The 10,708-nt window shown below is 40.3% G+C and overlaps 1 pseudogene across 1 annotated transcript; it reads right to left on the bottom strand.

The window, feature by feature from the left end:
• Positions 1 to 7,456: 7,456 nt before the first annotated feature.
• LOC309859968 (kelch-like protein 13 pseudogene) lies at positions 7,457 to 9,928 on the bottom strand (annotated as a pseudogene). The gene has a single exon. The product of its transcript is annotated as a kelch-like protein 13 pseudogene (transcript).
• Positions 9,929 to 10,708: the final 780 nt, after the last annotated feature.

Below are 10,708 nucleotides of genomic sequence, written 5' to 3'. Positions count from 1 at the left end.
CTCAAAATAATATTCCAGTCTTGACATTTCTTATTTAGAAAGTATGGTACCCTTTAGCAAGAGTGTTTCCTGTTCAAAACTTTTATATCACCTTCTAGGGATATCTCCTTGGGAGTCAAGTCCTACAGGAATCATTTCCTGCCCTGAGGGAAGAGTATGCTCCTCCCAGCTTCTGTATTCAAGGCTCACTTTAAGTGGCTCAGTATTGAGTTTCCCCTTACACGGGGCTATGCAAGTGAGAAATAAGGTCCATTCTTTTCCTCTCTCCCTTAGGTGAAGTTAAAACTGTGGCTTAGGGCCTGAGTAAGGCTCGGGGCTATGCAAGTGAGAAATAAGGTCCATTCTCTTCCTCTCTCCCTTAGGTGAAGTTAAAACTGTGGCTTAGGGCCCGAGTAAGGCTCTGTATTTTGTACAGCATTGATGGCAAGATGGAACAGTCCATGCTTCAGGCTATTCTAATCTTCTTCAGTTTGTGTCAAACCAATCAGAGCTCTGAGAAACGGAAGGCTGCTAAGAGGCACCTTAGTTCCTGTGTTCACCTGAAATTGAGGATACACTCAATCTTTCAAAAGTGATCTCCACAGCATCCCCTTCTCCAAAACCCCCTCCCCCCAGCAACCCTCAGTTTGTTTTGTGAGATTAAGAGTCACTTATGGTTTGTCTCCCTCCCAATCCCATCTTGTTTCATTTATTCTTCTCCTACCCACTTAAGCCCCCATGTTGCATCACCACTTCCTCATATCAGGGAGATCATATGATAGTTGTCTTTCTCTGCTTGACTTATTTCGCTATGCTGTGAAGTGTGTAAACCTGGTGATTCACAGACCTGTACCCCTGGGGATAAAAATATATGTTTATAAAAAATAAAAAATTAATAAAAAATTAATAAAAAATATAAATAAATAAAATTACATTAGAATAAATAAAACAAAAAAAAAGTGATCTCCAAAAAAGATTATCTTTATTCTGGATTGTGGCCAACTCTTACACCTCAGGGCAAGATCTTACATGCTGTGACTGGTGGGAGAAGGGGTAGAGTTGCTTACACTTTAGTTCTTGAAGTTTTCCAGTCTTACCAAAGTATATGCTATTGTCTGGTGTGATAATTATTCTTTGTGTTCCAAGGCCTTGGCCAGGTCTGGTTCTAGGAAAGCCTTCCTCTTCTTCCAGGCCTGTGGGTGGTAATGGTTTTCAGCTGCTGCCAGTCCTCAAGCATGCTTCAGCACCTCCTGTTGGTTTCCTTAACCCTGTCTACACCACTGCAAACAATTCCTCACCAAAAAGGCTTTCACAAACATACCAACTGATGGTGTTGTCTGTCCAATTCCAGGACCTTGATGGAAACATGTAGTATGCAAACATCTTCAAAGTAATATCTTACCATGGGTTTCCAAAGTAGATAACTCCCATTTCCATTCTGGAGATTTATCAATATGGTAACATCTTATGCTTATCAGCTTAAAATAATTTCTTCAGATTTTTAATCGTGTATTTATAAAAAGCCACTATTTTATTTCCAGTTTTTATTCTGGCCCAGATGAAATGAATGCCTTATGGAAGATCATTGTAATTCAATTCCCAAATGTTTGATCTCCTTTAGCAGTACTTTTTCACTAATAATCATTCCTTAATACAATTATTTGCCTATTTGATTTTTATACATTGTGTACTTATGTTGCATAGAACAATATAAAAAGAAGATAAAAATCCAAATTTTGCAGAAAACTATAATAGAGCAAAAGATGAGCCAATGATGTTGTAAAATTTCAGGAACTAGTTATTTTACATTCAGAATTGCTGATCATTATGACAGAGGCTGAACCAACCTCTCCTTTGTAAATCCATTCTTCATTGCATCCAAGTTTTCAGGACTTCCTTCAGCTTAGGGCTCCTCTCCTTTCCATGTACCTCAGCTGTAACTAGGGGCTCTGCACTTGGTCCTTATAACTCATGCCCTAGTATTAGCTCTTCCTCACTGATTTTTCCTCTCATACTCCATGTTTTCAGCCAGGTTGATCCTAAGTGATGGCAGTGTCTACTCCAGTATACCTGTATGCTGGTCTCATCCACCATTCCATGAAAAGAATACATCTTTTGTAAGTAAATCACACACTTTTCCCACATGAACTGTAGTGGGCATCTCACTAATCTCTTGGTCAAATGGTGTTTTAGTATCTCTCTCCTTCTTTCCTTCCTTCAACACCACAGGGGTGGATAGAGGGATTGGCATATTCTCCATATCCCACTGCCAATTCCAGACCAATCTTCCAATTGAATGATTATGTTTTTGTCACCATTCAATCACTCGAGGACAAGAATGAAAAATTGGCCAAAGGATTTGGAATTGTTTTTCTAAAGGATGTTGTTCTAGTCTGGATAATGGCCTCCAAAGATATCCAAGTCTTAATCTCTAGAACCTGTGAGTGTTACCTCTTAAGGCAAAAAAGAACATCACAGATGTGATTAAACTAAGTATTCTAGGAGAAGATGATCCTGGATTATCCAGGTGGGCCCTAAATGTAATCACAAGTATTCTTACAAGAAGAAGGCATAACATCTTAGGGAGATTTAACACCAAGAAGGAAGGCAATGTGACCACTGAAGCAAGATGCTACACTATTGGCCTTAAAGATGGTAGTGGCCACAAGTCACAGAATGTGAGAAATGCAGCACTAGAAACTGGAAAAAGAAAGGAAACAGATTCTCCCCTAGGATTTCTAGAGGGAGCATGGCCTTGTTAACACTTTCAGGCCAGTGGAACCCATTTTGGATTTATGGCCTCCAGAACTATAAAAGAATAGATGTATGTTGTTTAAACTAAGTTTCATACTTTGTTATCACAGCCATAGAAGGATAACACAAATTCTTGAATAGCTTCTAAGACAATTTGGGGATTAAAAAGAGATGATATTTTAGCTCTCCCTAAGCACTGCTACTGAATTAATCCCTCTAAAAATATAATACCATTCATATTCCTAACCATTTTCAAAATCATCTGAAGATGATGATGATTTTTGGTGGAGGGATGATTTTTAAAAAGCCTAATTAGCTTCCTCTACATTCTGGCCACACTACCTTTTTAGCCATACTGCTCTTTTTTGTCTTTTTACACCAAACCAGGCACACCTCTGTACTGTGCATCCCACATGCAACACATCTCCACCTCTGGACCTTTGATCCCCTACCTTCTTTAGCTTTGTTGCCCTCGTTGTCATCACAGCATGCCTCATGTGTCCATTAAGGCTTACCCAAATGCCCACATCCTCCTGGACTTCTTCCAGGTTCCAAGCATAAGTTACTCTCTTCTGAACCCCTGAAGGGCTTCCTGCTTCCTCTCTTCCTGACTCTTATTTTGTTCGACATTTCCTCTTAGTTGTGGTCCATAAGAGTTAAGTACACACATTCTGAAGCCATATCGCCCAGAGTTGAATTCTTATGTGAATATTCACTAAGTGAGTGACCTTGGGCAAGTTACATAATTTTTCTGTGCTTCAGTTTCTTCACCTGAAAAACAAAACAAAACAAAACAAAACAAAACAAAAACCAAGGATCATAATCACGACCCATTAATGGTTATAAAGATTATGAGTTTATGAAATTAATGCCTAGCACATTGAACATGTTCAATAAAGACCAATTATTGTTTTTAATTATACATTATTTTGTATTTTAATTATAATTTCTCTAATAGAAACCCTACATTTTCATCTTTGGCCTATCTTTGTCTTCTCCATAGTTCCCTTTACCACAGTATTTCATTAAGCAGGTGCTCAGTAAACTTTAGTTTTAATGAAACAGGCAAGACACCATTTCCTGGTAAGACATGAAAATGTTGTTTTCCTATGAAGGAAGAAATATCACTCTCTTTATTTCATCATGTGCTATATGCTCCTCATTTCTCTGTAATTTGCTTCAACTTCACCTGTGCTACGATGAGTGCCATCCCCAATGGCTTCCTAAATGCTGGATTCAAGGACATGTCGTAGGTCTCACCTTACTGCTAGCCATTTCCTTTTTCTGGAATCTCTTTTCTCTCTTTTCTTTGGTTACTCTACCCCTGACTTTTCCTTTCTTGGTCTCTTTGTAGGTTATTTTTTCTCTCCATGGTTCTAATACTGTGTGCTCAAAGGTTTAACCTGAGGTTCTTATTTCTTTTTATTCTACATAATCTTTCTGGGAATCATTGCCACTCATGATTTTCACAACTCCCTAGCTGCCATATATTGATTATTTCCATATTCATACTTTTAAAATAGACATCTCCCTTGAATTTTGGACTCAAATGTCCAGCTGAGTGCTAGATAGCTTATCCTTGAGATACCAAAGACATCTCCAATTCCATAACATTTGCCAAAAATAGCACATTACCTTCTTTCCACTAAACACCCATTCCTTTTGTATATTTTCATCTCTGTTGGAAACACTATCATTTACTCAGTCTCTGGGAGTTAGGCATGGCCCTACCTCTCACTCAAAGCCCATATCTAATCAGTCACTAAGTTTTGCTGATTCCATGAGCTAAGTAACTGTTGGATTCATTTTCAAACAGCCATCCTTCTTAACAATGTCTTATGTCATGATCGTTTCTTACCTGGGCTTCTGTATGAATATTCTAATATTTCATTTACCGTGTATCTTTTTTCCTCATAGCTATAAGAATAGACCCCAGTGAAGCACAAACTTAAACTTTGTCTAGAACTCTACCTAACAATTTATGAATGGCTCCCACCTGGATCAAATCCCTTTTCTTTTGGCTAACTTTTCCTACAAGACTCAGGCACCATCTCCTGCAGAAAGACTTAGCCGAGTTGTGGGTGAGCTGAAAAACTTGGGATATGTTCTAGAATCTGAGAGCACCATGCAAAACTAAGGAAGGCATTGAATGGGACCTGGAAGAGACAACTCTCCTATCCCATCAGTAGTGGCCTGATGCATCCTAGGGCTGTCCTAACAAATTCCCACAAATGTAGCAGCTAAATGACACAAATAAATTACCTTACAGTTCTGTAGATCAGAAGCCCAAAACAGGTTCCACAGAGCTAAACGAAAGGTTTCTTAAGGCTGTGTTCCTTTCTGGAGACTCTAAGGGAGAATCTATTTCCTTGTTCATTTCAGGTGACTGGCAGAATTCTGTTCCATGGTCTTTATTTTCTTCTAGCTCTCAATTGAGGAGCACTGAGGTTCTGCTGGCCTGTGGTCCTGTCTCTTCTACAAAGCCAGCAATGGTCAGTCCCCTCTCACACTTCTTATCTCCCCTCTGCCTTCCATTTCATGTTTTGGAACTCCCTCCTTCTGCCTCCCTCTTCTGAATTTGAGTTCATGGGACTAGACTGGTCCACCTGGATAATCCAAAGCAGCTCTCCATTTTAAGATTTTTAATCTTAATAATCTCTGCTAGTCTCTTTACAGTGGAAGGAAATATACTCATAGGTTCTGAGAGACAATTTTTCAGCCTACCACACTAGGTTTGAGACAAATGATCAGTGAAAAGAAAGCCTTAGATCACCTGATTTGAGTTCTCTGTCCACAGGACTCCTGATTTGATCATTTTTCTTTGTTTTGTTTAGCTATTTCAATTTCTAACTTTAGCTTTGTGTTTTGAATCCAAGGGATATAGGAAGGAACTGAGCTCTGTCTGGCTCATTTAGTGGGTAATTCCAGAAATGTTAGGTGTATAAACATCTTTCCGGGCACTTAGGTAGAGGTCTCGTGCAAAAAGGCATTGACAGGTGTGCTAGTAATGGAAGAGCACCCAGAAGGCTGTTCAGAAGATGACTGGAAATCAATGAACAGAGTCCCATCATTTGAAATTTAAGTCATAAACTGAACATTTAACAAGATTTTTTTCCACATTTTTTGTATTTTATTAAATTGAACTAGCTGGAAATTAAAATTTTAAATTATTATAAAATGAACTTAGGATTATCCATTACAAAAAAAAACAGTCATTTAAAGTAATAAACAATCAAGTAATTTCATGGAAAGGACCATTATGAAAAATATTTTTTTTTCATTATTTACATTCTAGTTCCAACTAAAATTATTAAGCTAAAACAATTGAGCTTTATTTTAATTTTGTTTATAATTTATTTTAATTTTTACATTTTTATTTATTTATTATTTTTAATTTTTTAATTTTTATTATAATTATTATAATTTATTTTAATTTTGTTTAATTTTTACTTATAATTATGTTTGATTATAACATAAATATTCTTTTTTTTTTTTTTAAAGATTTTATTTATTTATCAGAGGGAGAGAGAGTGAGCACAAGCAGACAGAGTGGCAGGCAGAGGCAGAGGGAGAAGCAGGCTCCCTGCTGAGCAAGGAGCCCGATGTGGGACTCGATCCCAGGACGCTGGGATCATGACCTGAGCCGAAGGCAGCTGCTTAACCAACTGAGCCACCCAGGCGTCCCATAACATAAATATTCTTAATGGGCCTGTTCTTTCATATGAATTAAACTCTTATTGGCTTCATGCCAAATATTCTAAAGAATCTGAATTAGCTGATGCTATATCTATGTGTATATATTCTTTTATTTTTTTTATTTTTTATTTTTTTGACATTAAATGCTTTTTTATTGAACAAAAAGAGATAAAACATGGAAGTTGAAATCACTGAGCAAAAGCAGCTCCCCAGGGGAGGCTGCTACACTTTGTACTAAATAACCTTATGAATTGAGAGTATACAGAACACAGATAATATGCAAGTTACCTTAACAGCAAATGAGAAGGCATAGATTACAGTTTCGGAAGGAAAAATTTGGTCAAGTGACAAATTTAGTTGCTCAACATTTCTAGCCCTTGTCCACCTAAATTCAGTAGGATTTTCCATGTGTGCTACTGAATTCCCATTTTAACGGAAGCTGCTTTTTGGTAGAAATTTTAAAAGATCATTCAGGTTTATTTGATGTGACATTCCATTTTTAAAATTTTGTGTCTGCTCAATGTACATGTGTGTATGTATTTATACACACTTTAGAAACCCCGAACTCTTGTTTCTAAGCAGAGGGGTCATGCTGTTTCTTTTTATTATTATTAATATTGGTGAATTTCAGTTATTATTTCTCCTGTGTGTCTAAGAAACTTCCTATGTTTTCAATGCACCCACGCAGATAGGTGGGTTGACAGATATGTCAAAAATACTTTATGAAAAGAGGGAGGTAGCTCATGCGAGTTGGCAACCTTTTGTCTATTGTTTCCTGTTAGAGCAAGCTGCCTCCCTTCGACATCTCACAGTCAAAGATGAAAGGAAAACTTTTTACTTTGAAGCCGAGTTAGCACAGTTGTACACTTACTACAATCCACCTTCGAGTTGGTTCGCTGGGCTTTCTAATGTAAGATGACAAATACCTTACACCCAATACACAGCATCGAAAAAGTACTGAAGAAACATTTTATAGACAATATCTTGGGTTGGTTTTTTTTTTTTTTGTGGGTTTTGTGTGTGTGTGTGTTTTGTTTTGTTTTGTTTTTATATGTTAAACATCAGCTTCAATGGGATACATTTCCAGAATGGTTTTGTTACCAACTTTATAAACACCCTAAGCCAAAGAAACAGCACAAATAACATCAATGTTGTCTTTTTTTTTTTTTTTCCAATATCTGTAACAATTACTGGAGGCTAATCCTTACATACACTACTAAAGGGGGCGCAAAAGAAGAGAATTCATGACACGCTGCAAAGATAGGAACACAGCATCTTAGTCGCGGGGCGGGGTTGATCTTAAGGTGCAGAAAAGGTGGACTCTCTAGAAGGTGATGGTGTGGTTTCTTGGGGAGGGAACACCGTGAGTGTACAAGCTCGGATGCCACCAAGGGACTCTGGGAGATCAAACACCTTATGCCACTCATCTTTGTCAGGGTCATATTTCTGCACTATCTCCACCATACAGCGATTATTCCAGGAATACCCACCAACCACGTAGATCTTATTTTCAAAGACCGCGACCCCGACATCGCTCTGCCCCCTTAACATGGCAGCAATTGGGGTCCACTGGTCAAGGATAGGTGAGTAGTATTCACAGCTTAGGACATCATCATAATCACTTGTGCCTCGGAAGTGATTGCCGCCAATGACGTAGAGCCTCTCGCCCACCATACACTCTGACCGTGGTCATCGGCGCCTTCTGGATCCATTTGTCAGTGTCCGGGTCAAAGCACATGAGCTCCTTTTGGAAAGTGTCATGAGTGATTCCCCCTGAAATATAAATGACTCCTCCATACACAGTTCCAGCATGGCCCTAGTGGGGTTCACTCATTTTGGCAACATAGGTCCATTCATTTGTTCTTGGATGGTAACACTCCACTGTGGGCAGTTCACCAGCTGCATTTCGCCCACCGACTGCGTACAGATATCCTTTGAGGGCACTTAGGTGGAAAAAGGTGCGCTTTTCATTTAAAGATGCAACCTGCATCCATTTATTGTAGCGAGGATCAAATCTGAAGACCATATCGACTGCTGTTTTTCCTTTTGTGTCATAATTGCTCTGTCCGCCGATGACATAGAGGAAATTTCCAATGACAGCAATGCCATGCTTGTACCGTGGGGCATCCATGGGGGCTAACGATTTCGATTCATGGGCCTTTTGATCATACATGCGCAATTCCTTGCTGACAACCAGCTGCTGCCTCAGAACTCCGAGTGTGACCAAATGAGTGGTGTCAGAGGGAATGGCAGTCCTGTCTGACTGCATCACTGGCTGCATGTATGGCATCATTTGGTAATTGCTGGCTTCCAAAAGGAGATTCACACAGGTATTATCAGTTCTCATGAAATCCACGGTTTGCACATAATTGATGAGCTCCTGCGGTGTCATCAGTGGAAATCCTATGTTCTTCATTAATTTGGCAGCAAAGTCCATCCGAGGCTCTTCTAGGCGTAGCCAGAGACAGGTAGCCTTAAAGAGCTCAAGTTCAGTGCAGTGCTTAAGGCTATTACTGGAAAGCACAAAGGCAAGATGCTCAAAAGGGAGCTTCAAGAACTCCCCAGTGCTCAGCAATGCGGGAAAATTCTTCAAGACAAAACTGTTGACATATTTATCCACTTCTGTCAGATTGTAGGTGTTGGCAATCTGACCAACTTCGACACAATTGTCTAAAGTGACCCCAGATATGAGAAATACTTTGCAGAAGTCCAAAACCGGCAGAATCTGAAGAAAACTGGAGCTTCGAGGGTGTCCTGAAGGTTGTCCATGTTAAGAGAAAGCTTTGCAGTATAAATGAAATCAATAATTTTCCTTAAGTCGACTTTGCTCACACCGTGAAGCTTAATGCACATTAAATCTTGTTCTTTCATTCCACCTGTGAACATTGCCTTGAAGTAATCACTAGCAGAGGCCATCATGACTCTATGCACAGGGACGGTGTCATCTGTGCCACCAGGCATCAGGGTCACATCGCAAAGCAATCCTTCAAGTCGAAGCTGGTCAAAGCCCTGTAACACCACCGAACTGTGGGTATTGCTGGTAAAGACGCGTGTGGTCCCTGCCTTGGAAGACCGCAGATGGGATGAGAGACCCATTTCGCTGCTTCCAAGGGACAATTTCATGTGCTGGTCCTCCTCTTCCACTAGAGATCGGTTACGGAGTATTGCAGCGACTGACTCCCCTCTATGAAGATGATCCATCACCTCTAACACTCGGATAATGACCTTGTTTGCCGCGTCCCCGCGTCCCGCCGTCCGTCAGTCCGCTGCCGCACTCCGAGGGCCAAAGAGCGAGTCGCACGGCGCAGCCGGGGCTCCCTCCCGCTTGCGAGACACCGCCCCCCCACCTCCGCAGCCCCTGGCTCGTCCTGGTCACTTCGCCCTCGCGCAGGTGGAGAGCAGGGACCCTAACCCGTCCGCCGATCCACTTATTTTCCAAAGTCCCCGTTCCCGGCTTCCCCGGAAGGGGAGATTGAGCTGCTGCGGCCGCATTGGCAGAGCCTCCGCCTGACCTCGCGGGTTGGGGGGTGCGGGGGGAGAGGGAGGGGGCGGGAGTCCAGTTAAGGAGGGGAGGGGGCGGGGAGAGCGAGCTCGCGGGCGGGGGGAACATGGCGGCTGGGGTGGCCCCGGCGGCGCCTCGTATATATTCTTTTTTAAAATTAAATTAAATTAAATTAAATTGTGTGTGTGTGTGTGTTCCAAAATTCATTGTTTATGCACCACACCCAGTGCTCCATGCAATACGTGCCCTCCATCATACCCACCACCAGGCTCACCCAACCCCCCACTCTCCTCCCCTCCAAAACCCTCAGTTTGTTTCTCAGAGTTGACAGTCTCTCAGAAGTGACTTGGGGGAAATCGGAGGGGGAGATAAACCATGAACATTTAACAAGATTAAATAAACTTCTGAGAAAAGAAACACATTGAATATATGAATAGTCACAGCAGAAAGGAAGGACTTTTTTTTTTTTTTAACATCAAATGAAAACTATTAAACAGAAGACATTATGTTAGGGGAAATGTGCATTCTTGAGATTATTATCCAATAGAAATATTTATTTCTTTCCTATAAAAATGATTAAAACAAAAATAATCGAGCTTATTATTTGTTATATTTATGAGTGTTTATGAATTATTTGCTGGGAAAATATGTATTTAGCAGATTATTTTCTCCTTTCAGAAAATCATTAAGATTCCCTAAATATGACATGTATCTTTAAAGGGTTTTGGAAATAATGTACTTTAATTTCCTGCCCTCTAGTGACCAAAATAACACACT

This window comes from Mustela nivalis (genome assembly GCF_964662115.1).
Source record: "Mustela nivalis genome assembly, chromosome: 2".
NCBI classification, from domain to species: Eukaryota; Metazoa; Chordata; class Mammalia; order Carnivora; family Mustelidae; genus Mustela; species Mustela nivalis.
The sequence above is the reverse complement of the archived record's forward strand: the minus strand, read 5'-3'. Positions and strand labels throughout refer to the sequence as shown.